The following is a 14,978-nucleotide window of genomic DNA, read 5'->3' on the forward strand; positions in this document are numbered from 1 at the left end:
TTTAAGACAGGGATGTAGTGTAGTATTCATGTAACCAATCACTATACAGTTGACCTGACGTGTTATGTACTGACATGCCGGATGTAAACTGAAGGATTAGCAGAGGTCTAGTTATAGTTAATAAAATGGAATCGGTCGATTAAACATGTCTGAGATTAATTGTGTTGAGGTCCAGCTAAAGGAAATATGGCCGAGCTTCACCGGCTCAAATTCCCCACAGAACTTTGATACATAGTAACGATAATTGAATAATGGAAAATGGACACAAAAGAATTAAAAGATGAAATAAAAGAAGTGTTTCCATGAACTCTGACAGTTTGCACCTTCGCTTTCAGTTTGGTTGCTGAAGGCATTGAATTGCAGTGGACGCTAGTGTAAGAACTGAGGATTTGTTTTTAAAACTGGAGTTGTTGTTAAAGTGATAGGGTTATCAGAGGCTCGATGCAGCCTCGTCAAACCAGGCGAGGCTCTTGAACCCAGTTTCGAGTCTCCCTCAGGCTTGTCTCTGAACATTTACTAAGACATTTTGGGCCTGAAAGAAGTGATACAACCAAGCTGGATATCGCCAGTTAACTTAGATCTCTTAAGCAGACTCTAGCATAATGTTTAACTGTGTATGTAGAATATAGAGACCCGTCTGACACCTAGCTCATCAGTCAGCCGTCTTCAGGTAATATCCCTTCTTGGAGGCGGTATCAGCTAGGAACCACGACGATAAACAAACATGACAACTATCATCCTAACGTTAAATTATGCTAATTATTTCAAACTATTAGATAATGATATACAACGTGTAGATGTATTATATAGAGGCATAAGATGCATATTAAATCGCTATGACTCACTGACTGCGATGTGCCACTGTTTATCACCCAACAATTCCACAGGGCCTCCATCCATCAGTATGGCGAGTGACATGAGCTGGCCTCAAGTGATTTCACAGAGGGGGGCAGAACAGTCCACTGACAGAATGAAACGGATTCTGAATGTGCTGTGAGATATTTACACCTAATGTCAGTTTATTTTTTATGATTGAAGGTTATGTTCAATATTTCCAGAAATGCTGTTCCAAGTTAGGCCAGGAGACGAGACTGCACTGCCAAACTAGGTGGGGGTAGTTTCCACAGAACTAGCATCCCTAATTGCATGAACGGTGTGGTTTCAGAAAACCTTAGCTTAGTAGGAAGACAAGATTCAACATAATGTGTGAACATGTTACATTGCAGTATAAAATATGATAGCAAAAGCATGGAAGTATTACCCATAACTGTATAGGTGAAGCATTAAACCGTATGAGTATACCAAATGCTATTGTAACCCACTGTATTCTAAAGGTAGTACAATCCAATGCAGTGGTACATCAATTCCAGCTTATACAGAGACTGGCTTATATTCTTTAGGACGTTCTGATAGAAGAAACACACTGACACAGTGAGGCACATTTGACCTTTTATCTAAGGATCAACCAAAATTGGCACACAATAATGGCGACAACACTGAACCCAAAGAGGTCCACGAGAAAAACAACAACAACAACAAACTAAATATAATGGGTACCCAACAAGTCTTTTTAGGTGTTCTGTTCCTATCGCTCTGTGTGGTCGTCTCCAATGTTCACCTTGAAATCCTCCTGCGAAATCCTTTATCAAGTATTGTCAAATCTTCCTCCATCTTCCATTTCTTCCGTGATATTCTTTTTTTGTTTCTCTATGTTCACTTCTCTAATTATTTTTCTTCTGTCTAATCTACCACACGTCCAGCAGAGAACAGACTCTTCGCGCTCGCCGCTGATTCCGTCGCGCGACGATACGCTGCTGCCTGTCGCACGTTTTTGCCATTTTAGGGAGCAATCATCAGCAAAACACGATCTCCAGTGAACCGTTTCGGTTAGGGCTGTCGGGAAGATATACTGGAACTGTGAAATAGCATGAGCTACACTATGATGCTGAAGATCCACATGGCACAGGTGAAGAACTTTTGAAAGGGCTTGTTATAACTTAATGGCACAATATCGTCTGCCTAATGGCAGCGAGGCGAAGGCGGTGAGGGCAGTCTGCAGAGTGGTCCGCAGGCTGCTTTGTGATGCAGAGAAACCCAGACAGCACTTTGAAGCTAGATCTCTACACTCTGGAGGTCAGTGTCAACCACTTTCCTCATGTGGCAATCAACTCTTTTAAAAAGGACTTGAGTTACTGTGGCCTATAACATCACTGTACATGCTTAACGCCTGCTATCCCACCCTCATAAAAACTACGTAGCAAACTGCTATCCGAGGCAAAATCCCTGGAATAATATTTTTTATTAGTTATTAGTATAATATAATTTAATATTAGTGAAAACTACAAACATACTGAACATGGATGGATTTCTGAACAGGCCTACCAGAAACAGGCCCACGGGCTCACATGGTCCGGGGGCCTGAGGGTCAAAAGATGCAAAGCTACTACAAAAAGACACAAAACGACAGAGATGAAACACCACAAGGAGGCGCAAAACCACTACAAAGAAACGCTAAAAAAGGGACGCCAAATGACTACAAAGAGGCGCTAAACAACCACAAAGTCGTTTGTGGTCATTTTTAGTCTTGGTGTCTTGCCTCTATGTATGAAGTGTGGGGACCTTTCATACGTCTGTGCCCAGGGGCCCGTTGTCTAATAATCAGTCTATGACACTGAAGGTAGACTGTCGTTAGAGGCCTTATCTGCAAAGAGAAAATTGAAGGTTGGTGAACACTATGAGTGAACTAAAAGTGAAGTGAACTTTACAAAGCTGTGGGCCTGCACTGAAACCTGGACGAACTGGATTACAAGATACTACTTCATTCACGGCACACCCCACAATTTGTTAGCGCCATGTTTTCACACCGTTTCGTTTTTGAGCATTTATGTCTCAGTTACACAATGAGATTCACAGTCCTGATTCCAGTCAAAAATCCAGCATGTTTAACAAAAACTTCCTCTCAACAGCAGCTGGCCCAGACTCAACTGTAATGTGTTTCGGGCCCTGTAAAACAATAATAGAGCAGGTATTATTCAATAATTAGGGAGTGTAATGCCCTCAGACAATATCTGCATCAGTTCCATTAATGGTGATAAGGGTCTGTCATCTGTCATCAGTCCACTTCACAAAAATATTCATGATGAAGTGCAGTGAGTCGAAGTTCAAAGAGAATATAGTTAAAGTTTTAACCAATGTCCTGCAGCCAAACAAGTCGTCCAAACTAAGCAACTCAATTTTGTCTTTAAAATCGACCAATATTGCTGTTTTCTGACCTGGCGTCCCTTTCAGCACGACAACATCTGTGTGGCAAGGCCTTCCAAAACCTTTACAATAATGATTCATGTTAGTTTACTACTTAGCCTACTACTACTTAGAAAGGTTAGGGAAATATCGTGGTTTGGGTTCAAACAGCTACTTTGTTAGCTTACTTTGTTACCTTTGTTGTCATGGTTAAAACAATAAGAACTTGGTTAAAGTTAAGGAAATGGTAGGTAGGAAAGGGGTGTCCCATCTCGCACACCGCTGTATGTTGGTGCACTCCTTTCGCCGCTCACAACGTCTGGCTACTTCCACCTTTGTTCCTGACAGACAAGTCAGAAATCTACACCAGAGGTGCTTATCAGTTACAGTAAAGGTAAACATTGGTCGTATTTAAGCATTTGAACAAATGACTGATGCTGTATGTCAAAATTTTTTAACTCAAGGTCCACTCTCTAGTGTCACGGCTGGCAAGCAGGGCAACAGGGAAAGGACCCAAACGCAGACAGTACAGGTAGACTGGTGCAGATGAGTGATTTATTTGTGGCTCACTGGCAGGTGCAGGTAGCAGACAGGCAGACCGGTAGGCAGGCAGGTACACAAGAAGGCAAGCAGACAACAAAAAGGATACAGGCAGATGGGTAGCTACAGGTCGAGGCAGCAGAAACACAAGGCAAAAACTGATGAGAGAAGGGGGGACAAGTGTGTAGATGGGGGCGGCTGTCAGGTGATGGGGAAAGGACTGGAGGGAAAGTCCAAGGGCATCTGGTGGACAGTTTGAGGACGGCAGGTGTGGGGAGTTGGGGCTAGAGACAGGGACAGAGAGCACTGCAGAGGGCTGAGGATGAGGGAGTGTGGCTGAAGAGAGGGACTGAGGAGCAAACTGGGACATCTAGACTTCTTCCAGAGCTTTCTGGCACATCTTTGGCCTTCATCAGCAGATGGAGTTTGCTTAGCTGTCATGGAGATGGTTAAGTTGACATCGCATGAACAAAGTATGGAATTTTGGTCACATAACACAAAAAACTCAGCAGATTTCAGCACTCTTTTCTCATTTTTTGAGGTCTTCATTTTATTGCTTAATTTGCAAAATTAAGATGAATTACTTTCCAACAAGTGCCAGCCCAGTCTGTTGCAACATAGAATTAGCATAATAGCACGTTAGAAATTTAAAATCACAGTCCTTAATAGAGGAAGTAACTGTTCTGATGCTGCTGAAGGTTTATTTCCATTAAAACACTACAGTGAAGTGGTTTCAAACGTTATTACTGGAGAAACATTGCACATTACAAGCATCTTAAAAATGTATCCGACTGTATGATACTTATAATGTACAATAAAACGGAATGCTTGATGTTAGTGCTGCAAATCTCCTTACAGTGTAAACTGCTGCTGGTGCAAAATGGCTGTTTGAAATGACTTTAAGTAGCCGCTTCATGAGCTCATCTTGCCCGACAGCTTCAGTAACAAGAGAAGATGGTGATGATGGACCTGCAGCTGATTCACTCTCTGTGGCGGTCCTTCATTCATTCATTCGTTCATTTCTCAGCAAGCTTACTCTTATAATATTAGCTACCTAGCCACATTACAGACATTAAACCATCTGAAACACTGCTGTGTGTAAAAAGCAACGTACTTCCCCTCTGATTCTTTTCTTTCTTGCCCCTGTCTGTCTGGTCTCTTTCGGGAGCCTGATTTTACTTTTTAAATGACATAATTGCTTCAAAGTTTGTCTGAAGTCCTCTGAATCAGCATTAGCGCAATTACCACATTTGGAGACAAACTATTTACGTCCACCCGACTGTGGGAGTGGACTAAACTATGTGCCCTTCAGAGAGGACGTAAACAGCAGTTCTTTACTTATAATGCTAATAACACAAGTTTTCAAAATTGCAGATAAAAACAAACTTTTAATTCCAGGCTTTTTGAGGGCCCTCCCCATGTTGGGCCCCTGGGTACTTCGTTCCAATACTCCCCTCACTACTACGCTCATGGTCATGTGATAATGCACAATGAAGGCCATGAAATGTGGCTGACAGTGCCGGACGAAATCTAGTAAGTGGCCCTTGAGCCAAGGATTCTCCGTGAACCTACAACTTCCTCGGACAAGAGTGAATCCTCAGACTCGACTGACGCTCATCTTTTTCTTGGGAGGACAGTCTGGCCCTGTTCAGAGTGAATGTGGATTACAGTTTAAACAAAGAAAAGAAGGGATGCCAGTGTTGACCTGATGTGTGGTCTTCTTCTGCACCCAAAACTTTCAATATTATAGAAATAAAAATAACTTTCAGACTTCAGAAACCAGACCTAGGATGGAATTCAGAGAGGTTTATTGCTTTTTGTCTGGCAGCCTTGATTCAGTGGACACAGTCAAAAGGACCTTACAGCTTTGAACACCTTCACAGTCACATTGAAAATATGATTCTAAGATTTGCTGAATGGCTTCAGATTCTGCCTCCGCTGCCTCCATCTGACTGCATTTTGTGTGAGAGTATTGTGTTTTAACATGACCATTATCAATCGAATTCCGCTGTCTGCCTCTCTGCACTGTCTACAATAATAAATCAAGCAGAGCTCAGAGGCAAAGCGCCCGGTCTGCCTTACAAAGGGACAATATGGACCATCTGGAAATGTTTTTGTTGATGATGCAATGAAGCCAGCATTTCTTCTCACACAAATCATTACCTCCTGGCTTGATTACTCAGCTCTGACAACAATGCCTTCATAAAGACTTTTTTCAGCGTGTTTGCTGGAGACAGCTCCCTACAGGGGGTTGATGAGAGTGGCTCAAATTCAACCTACAACCATACATTAAAATTAAAATGGGGCTAAAAAGAAAAACACTAAAAAGCTCAGAAAAGAAAGAAACCATTTAATGGTGAACAAGCAGCTACATTCCTGCTGGCGTGAGCAACCTGTCAGAGGCTGTCAAGAGGAGTTTTGATGATGTTGATTTTAGTGTTAGTGTTATCTGTTAGTGAATACACTGCACACATCTGTAATTTGATCAAAGCATTGTATGTAAAATACCGTCACTAATTTGATTTGCTACTAAATTCATAGACCCCTCGCAGTCCCCCCGCAGATCCTGGGGAACACGTGATACCACTATTCATGCAGGGTTCTCAAGCAAAGACTTTCAAAATGACCCTTAAATTGACCTCACCAGGATGCCATATCTTTGATCTAGAGAGCAGTAGCCCTGCTCTGTTAAGGTCAGCCTCTGTTCCACTTGCCACTAGCCCACCAAATATTTTTACATTGAAAAGCTGAAACACGATTCTGGGGGTTTCCATCCATCCAAGTCAAATGAGTTGCTCCTACTTTCTAATAAAATTAGCAAAACAGTCTATCACTTTACCAATGATATAGTAATGATATATATCTCGAATCATGGGAGCTGTAAACGCAATTACACATAGTCATTTCATCTTTGTTGATATCAAAATTTAAATTAATACAGCTTTAATTTGACATCAAATATGACAGGTCAACCTGGTTGTCCAATGCCGTCCAATGCCAGTATAATTTTGTTTAGCATCCATTAAAGTGAATAAATACTGTATGATTAGGATGTTCACTTTTGGTGATTTGAATGATGATGACCTTACTACTTAAACATTTCACATGAAGAACCCTAATGTCTTGCAAAAAACAACATACTTCTCTTGGGGGATGGTATGGATGCTGGCATCTTTCAAGTCGTAAATTTGCCTTTGACAGTCAGCAGGGACACAGATTATTCTGAAAAAAGCACTTCAGACTGTCATAAACAAAAAGTGAATAGATGCATGGATGTTTTTCCCTACATAAAGTATGGTACACATTTCATGCAGCACTCTTACAGTTGGTGTCAGCATTATGGAAAACCGAGGTGATGCTTGCCCTGTGGAAACATCTGTCGATCCTGAGAAGTTGAGGCCACAACAACTCCCACAATGCTTCTGCTTTTACCTCTGCTGCTACTGTAGTTGTTTTTAACACTACAAACATGCTTTCTCCTGCATATAAGGTCACAGCTCTTGTTCTTGCATGCTGTATAGTATGTGGGCTGACCTGGAGGAGTCTGCGCGCAGCGCGCCTGTGAAGACAATCTGTTTTTAGTCACTTTCACACCTGATTGTCGACACTCACTTGTTTCTCTCACTCCTTTAACATTAATTTCCTCAACTCCCCCGAGGCTCAAGGTAAATTGGGAGGTGTGAAACCTCATTATGTAAAAAAAACTGAAAAACACTGTCTCGCTGTTGTATTAACTCTCTGCACTTTGCAAAGGAAAACATGACATTTTGTGTAAATGCACAATGGCATGTAGCAGAAGGAGCCAAGTTATTTCCCGTTTCTGTTACTGTATTGAAATGCTAATGCGGATGTCATTAATCTGGGAATAATTCACCTCCTGACCCTTGGGGAATCAAACTGTGCTCCTTTTATGTCTCCACAATAATCAAAGTAACCTTTCGCCAAATCTGATCAAACATGTCTGATTTACATTTTTGAAAAACACAGCTAATGAAGGCTCATACAGTATATAATGAAGGAAAACACTTGAAATGTGCAACAAAGTTTCAAAATCTGGATCTCTGAAGCTCCCCAAGGTGTGTTTCCCTATCGGTAAGTCTCCAGCTGATTCATGGACAGAGTAATCAAAGATGGCTTCCACTGAAAGCCTCTTTGTTTAGCTTGTGCTTTGTGAAAAGTGGATGCCTCATGCTATTATCTTGAAAGTTTATTTATTTGCTACCATCTCAAAAAATCTCTAACTTGCAGCCTCCTCTTGGGGGTGGGACTGAGTAGGTGGTTTCAAAGAAATCCCACTTTTTCAGCAGAACTCACTAAGCTCTGGTTGTTTTTCTAAAGTTTTGAACATGAAGGGAGTCATGGGAAAAATGCCAGTTTCTCTCAAATCTAATAAAATGTATAAAAACAAGCAGGGCTTTGTGAAGGACCAGGATTTGACAGTTTTCTGACAGTTACCATCTGGACAATACTTCATCTCTGACTTGTTAAGTACAAGTTTCATCAGCTATGCTGCATGCTTTAGACTTTACCTGTGTGTGCAAACAGAAGAACACAGAGAATTACTGGTTGTGCAGAAAATCAGCAGAGTTTGACAGTGAGTTTGTTTGAGTGAGAACAAAAAAATCAAGGCATTAGTGTAACATCGATAGACAAATAAGACACTCTGTATAAAGGCCCATCTAAGGATGGGTACTGCTGACTAGCTTAGGCTATAAATGCTGTGGTATGTGGCTTTATATATATACTGACATATGTATGCACACTCATATGTCAGTATTATTACACTCATGTATCAACATGTATAATTTTATATGTCAAGATATACATCCACATGTCAAAATGTATACACTCATACAATCCTACGACAATACATACACTCATGTATCATATGTCAATGTATACACACTCATACAGTATATCAATATACACACTCAAATGTCAATATATGAAATCAAATGGCAATATATACACACATATTTCAATGTATACACACATTTGTCACTATATACATTCATATCAATATTTACACACTCAATGTCAATATATAAACTCATATGTCAATATATATGATAAAAAATATATATATAAAAAAGTTCAGTAAGTCACACTACCTCACTCTCCCACCTATGCTCTACTGTTTAGTCCTCATTCCCTCTCATTTTTCTTTCTTTCTTTCTTCCTTTTTCTACTATCCACTTCCACACCCTCCTAATCATTCAATCAGTAAACAGAGCACATTCCCTTTTTTATCAGTTCATGTGGGAATCAATACTTATCCTGTGTGCTCTGTATATACCATTCAGCTGTTCATGTGTCTTGCTGCCTGCAGCCCATGTGGTTGATATGTTCTTTCACCCAATACCAGTATCAAGACTCCATTCCTAATCCAGAAGACAATGATGGGGGAAATCACACTTTGTCTGCTTGTGGGGATCTCCCTCATAACTGGCAATAAAGCTTTTAAATCATCATCAGTTTAACACAGCTTTAATTGTGACTCACTTTTATTCATGTTTTCATAATGATTACGTAACTGATGATGTGCGATGTCTTTAGAACATGTACTATATGTGTATACTTCCGGTGTGTACACGATCACAGGCTGAATACTGTCACTTGAACGTTGCTCACATTGCAGTGGAGACCAACACCATGTGGCAACAGATGGGGTAACTGAGCTGTGGTTATCACATATGAACAAAGAAGAGAAAAGACTGTACACACACAAAATCACCACATGCAGGCCTCCCGTCTGTTGTCCTCTCTGTTCATATGTGATTTTTCAGATTTTTGTGGAGGCTGGTAAATGGAGAAACCACTCAGTAGCTCTAGCTTACTTGTCTTGATAGTAATGTCTAGAGAAAGAAATATAATTCCAACCTCGGGGCTGGAAATTTTTGCTTTTCAGTAATTGGACTTCCCACACTGACGAGATAAAAGTGAAGAGGAAGAAAAGACTATAAATCTCCCCAAAGAATGGATATGTTCAATTATTTTTTTAAGAAGTCTGGAACTGGTCAGCAGTTGTTCAACACCACAGTGTGCTTGGTATCTATGCTTTTCTATAGATGTTTTGATGTGAACTGAATCGGCAAGTCCATGGGAAAAGGTTATGTCTGTAACAGCAGCGCAGCGCATAGGTTTGTGCTGTGGTGGATGGGAGATGAAAAAGAAATACACTCAGATGGAAAAAATGAGACAGTGAAGCTTTTCTATGTCAAACTCGCAGGAACATCAAAGAGAGCAACGCTAGTGGAATGTGGAGCCAGATATAAGCTGTGGTGACAAATGTATTCACACATGCAGGAAAACACTGATTTCAAATGGAGTATATGGAACATACAATGTAACATTGAAATACTATCTCAGGGAAATGTTTTATAACAGTTGCATTATAAGAGGACTAATTAATGAATTCATAAAGCTTTACAAAAATGTTCATAACAAGGCATCATGCTTACTGATGCATTATGATGACATAGAACCAAAATTTAAATAATAATGCATTAGTCAGAAATGTGTCTTCTTGTAAACATAATATGGAATGTTATAAGTGTATGGTAGTGTTAGAAAAATACAGTTTCAAATGCATGCATAGTGCATACTACATATGACTTATGTATACACTTTGTTGAATGATTCATTCCCATGCTAAGACCTTAGCCTCCCACATTACGATACTGGCTAGAAAATTGGGTGGTATTGTGAGTGACGGGAGATTATGAGGGGCTAAAAGTCACTGTGAAGCATTCTAGAAGACTTCCTGGCCGTATCAGCTATATAAATGGCTAAATATAGATAGCTACTGTATAAGCTATGAGTAAATGGTACTAAGAATGGACACTTCATATTTCTCTAATTTGTAAAGCAGTTTGTATCATGAAGCAAGATTAGTGGGTTATCCAGCTACCTCTGGGTTTTCTGGTATCATGAAGCTGGATCACTTTTAACTGGGGTAGATCACCATGGTAACCTATGCTGCTCCAGAGCAGGTTAACTTCAAAGGATCAGATTAATACCTGTCAACAGCCTGACTACTGACCTGTCAGCTCACTAAAAAAATTCAGTAGTGTTACTTTAAAAAGTCAAGGTATACACTAGTGGAACAACATCATGCCACCAACCCCTTATGTCCAAACCAACAACAAATTCCTTTTCTATAGATGGGCACTGCCCACTGAGCAATGTTCCGTTAATTTGATGTCCTAAAAGATGTTTAAATCGTACATTGCTGTCTAGTCTAAAAAGTTTAGTAGATGTCTAACATAGCCTAGCCATCAATTCGACGGCTATTGAATGACTACATACAGTGGTGTGAAAAAGTGTTTGCCCCCTTCCTGATTTCTTATTTTTTTGCATGTTTCTCACACTTAAATGTTTCAGATCATCAAACAAATTTAAATATTAGTCAAAGATAACATGTAAACACAAAATGCAGTTTTTAAATGAAGGCTGTTATTAAAGGAAAACAAAATCCAAACCGACATGGCCCTGTGTGAAAAAGTGATTGCCCCCTAAACCTAATAACTGGTTGGGCCACCCTTAGCAGCAACAACTGCAATCAAGCGTTTGCGATAACTTCCAATGAGTCTTTTAGAATTGTTTGAGAATTGTTGTAATTCAGCCACATTGGAGGGTTTTTGAGCATGAACTCTCTTTTTAAGGTCATGCCACAGCATCTCAATAGGATTCAGGTCTAGATTTTGACTAGGCCACTCCAAAGTCTTCATTTTGTTCTTCAGCCATTCAGAGGTGGACTTGGTGTGTTTTGGATCATTGTCCTGCTGCAGAACCCAAGTTCACTTCGTGAGGTCACGAACAGATGGCCGGACATTCTCCTTCAGGAGTTTTTGGTAGACAGCAGAATTCATGGTTCCATTTATCACAGCAAGCCTTCCAGGTCCTGAAGCAGCAAAACAGCCCCAGACCATCACACTACCACCACCATATTTTACTGTTGGTATGATGTTCTTTTTCTGAAATGCGGTGTTACTTTTACACCAGATGTAATGGGGGACACACCTTCCAAAAAGTTCAACTTTTGTCTCATCAGTCCACAGAGTATTTTCTGAAAAGACTTTTGGGAAAATGACTTATCGCAAACTGCAGAGCACTCTTTGCAGCTGGTGGTGTGCTGCGTCCCAGACCCGCTCGGAACCAGTAGTCTACCGCGGGAACCTCCGAGGGCTCTCCAGACCACGGGAAGAGAGGGGGTTGGTAGCCGAGTACGCACTGGAAGGGAGTGAGTCCAGTGGTTGGTTGACGCAGAGAGTTCTGGGCGTACACGGCCCAACCCAGGAACTGGTTCCAAGAGTCCTGGTGGCCATGGCAGAAGGTACATAGGAAACGCCCAATTTCCTGGATTTTCCTTTCCGTCTGGCCGTTTGTTTGTGGGTGGTATCCAGAGGAGAGGCTGACGGTCACACCTAGGAGCGAGAAGAAGGCCTTCCATACCCGGGATATGAACTGGGGGCCTCTGTCGGACACGATGTCTTCTGGGATCCCATAGTACCTGAAGATATTGTTGAACAGGCATTCCGCTGTTTCCATGGCCGTGGGTAGTCCTCTGAGTGGAATAAGTTGGCATGGCTTAGAGAATCTGTCCACGACCATGAGAATGCATGTATTATTGTTGGATGGTGGTAAATCAGTGATGAAATCGACTCCTAGGTGTGACCAGGGTCTGTTGGGTGTGGGTAGAGGGAACAGTTTGCTGGCTGGAAGATGGCGTGGGCTTTTGGAAATGGCGCAATCTTTACATCCTTGTACGTACCTTCTCACATCCCTAGCCATGTTAGGCCACCAGAAGTGTTCCCGTAGCAACGAGAGGGTTTCATTGGCCCCTGGGTGACCAGTGCCCAGAGATGTGTGGGAGGCGTGGATTAGAAGATTGTGTTGGGTTCTTGGGACATAGTGATGATTCGGAGGGCAACCCGGCGGAGTGCTGGTGGAGACATTGGAGGAGGGAATGGATGTTTCTGACCACTGGATGGGATTTACGAAGAGATGTTGGGGAAGAATGGGTTTGGGTTCGTTGATGGTGTTGTCGGGAGCGTGCAGTCAGGATAGGGCATCTGCCTTGATGTTCTTGGCGCCGGGACGGTAAGAGATGGTAAACTGGAACCGGGTGAAGAATAAAGCCCAGCGAGCTTGGCGAGGATTGAGCCGTTTTGCCTTTTTGAGATATTCCAGGTTTTTGTGGTCAGTAAGTAATGTAAACAGGTGTTAGGCGCCCTCCAGCCATGCCTCCATTCCTCCTGGGCCAACTTGATGGCCAGCAGTTCGCGGTCGCCGATGTCATAATTTCTCTCCGCCGGGCTGAGCTTCCGGGAGAAGAAAGCACATGGGTGGAGTTTGGCCGGGGTTCCCTGCAGTTGCGATAGCACCGCTCCTATTCCGGTAGTAGAGGCGTCTACCTCTACAGTAAATGGTCTTTCTGGATCTGGATGAGCTAGGAGCGGTGCACTGGTGAAGGTCTCTTTGAGGAGGGTGAAAGCTTCTTGTGCGGCGGGTGGCCAGGACAGAGACTTGGGCTTGTTATGGAGCAAGTTTGTCAGGGGGTGTACTATTGTGCTGTAGTACAGGATAAAGCGGCGGTAAAAGTTAGCAAATCCGAGGAATCGTTGCAGTTCCTTGATGGAGGTGGGTGTTGGCCAGTTCTGGATGGCGTCCACTTTCCCCTCGTCCATCTGGATACCACTGCTACTGATGTTGTAGCCTAGGAACTGCACTGAGGACTGATGGAACACACATTTCTTGGCTTTGAGAAAGAGTTGATAGTCTCTCAGGCGTTCCAGGACCTCTGCAACATGCTGGTGATGTTCGGCCATGCTCAGGGAGTGTATCAGGATGTCATCGATGTAGACAATCACGGACTTGCGAAGGAACTCCTGGAGCACCTCATGCATGAAGTCCTGGAATATGGAGGGGGCGTTGGCCAAGCCGTAAGGCATCACTAAATACTCATAGTGGCCGGTGGGTGTCACGAAGGCTGTTTTCCATACGTCCTCTTCGCGTATCCGGATGAGATTATACGCACTGCCGAGGTCCAGCTTCATGTAGACAGTGGCACCGCATAGTTGTTCCAGAGCTGCAGGGATGAAGGGGAGTGGATACCTGAACTTAACAGTGATGCGGTTGAGTCCTCTGTAGTCTACACAAGGCCGCAAGCCTCCGTCCTTTTTGGCCACGAAGAAGAAGCTGGATGCTGCCAGAGATGTAGAGGGTCTGATGTACTCCCTGATGGCTTTCTGTTCGGGAATGGACAATGGGTATATCTTTCCACAGGGCACTGGTTCACTTGGTATGAGATCTATGGCACAGTCCTATGGCCCTTGTGGCAGCAACCGGGAGGCTCCCTTTCGATTGATGTGGTGTAGACTGGGAGTTGCTTCGGACAAGGAGCAGATGGAGAGGGCAAGCGAGGGAAACAGCCTGGGAAACAGGAACTACCCCACCGCAGTACCTCACCTGTGGACCAGGAGACGATGGGGTTGTGTTGCTCTAGCCAGGGACACCCTAAGATAACCTCCACAGTTGAGCCCTCCAGAACCAGCAGGTGATGTTGCTCCTCCTGCAGCACTCCAACTCTGATGATAATGGGGCCCGCGGCTCTCTGGACATGGCCACGGCTGATGGGTCTCCCAGTTATGGCATGGACCTGGTAGCTGGTAGGCGTGAGTGTGGTCTTAAGGCGGAGCTGGCGGCAGAGGGAGCTGGAGATGAAATTGCCAGCTGACCCGGAGTCGATGAGGGCTTGTACTAGGAGGGACAGGTTGGAGGTGACCAAGGTTATTTCAGTTGCGAGTGGTTTACTGTTTGGAATAACAGGAAGGATGGCACTCACCATGGGTCGGAGCGGTCTTACTGGGCAGGTGGATATGTTGTGTCCAGCTGTTCCACAGTACAAGCACAACCCCTGGGTCAGGCGTCTCTGCCGCTCAGCTGGAGATAACCTGTTGGAGTCTAGCTGCATGGGTTCTTGGTCTGGCTCTGGAGGGCAGTGCCTCTCTGGCTGACGGATGGAGGGTGTGTAGGGTTGCTGGTCCTGGTGTTCCACTAAACACGTCTGCATACGGGTGGCTACTCGGATGGCTAACTGGATGAAACGTTCGAGGCCGATGGTATCCTCGTATGCAGCGAGATGTAATCTTACCCTGGGCTCCAATCCCTGACGGAAGGTGGTGATGAGGGATTGT

The sequence above is a fragment of the Siniperca chuatsi genome, linkage group LG17 (genome assembly GCF_020085105.1).
Source record: "Siniperca chuatsi isolate FFG_IHB_CAS linkage group LG17, ASM2008510v1, whole genome shotgun sequence".
Lineage (NCBI taxonomy): Eukaryota > Metazoa > Chordata > Actinopteri > Centrarchiformes > Sinipercidae > Siniperca > Siniperca chuatsi.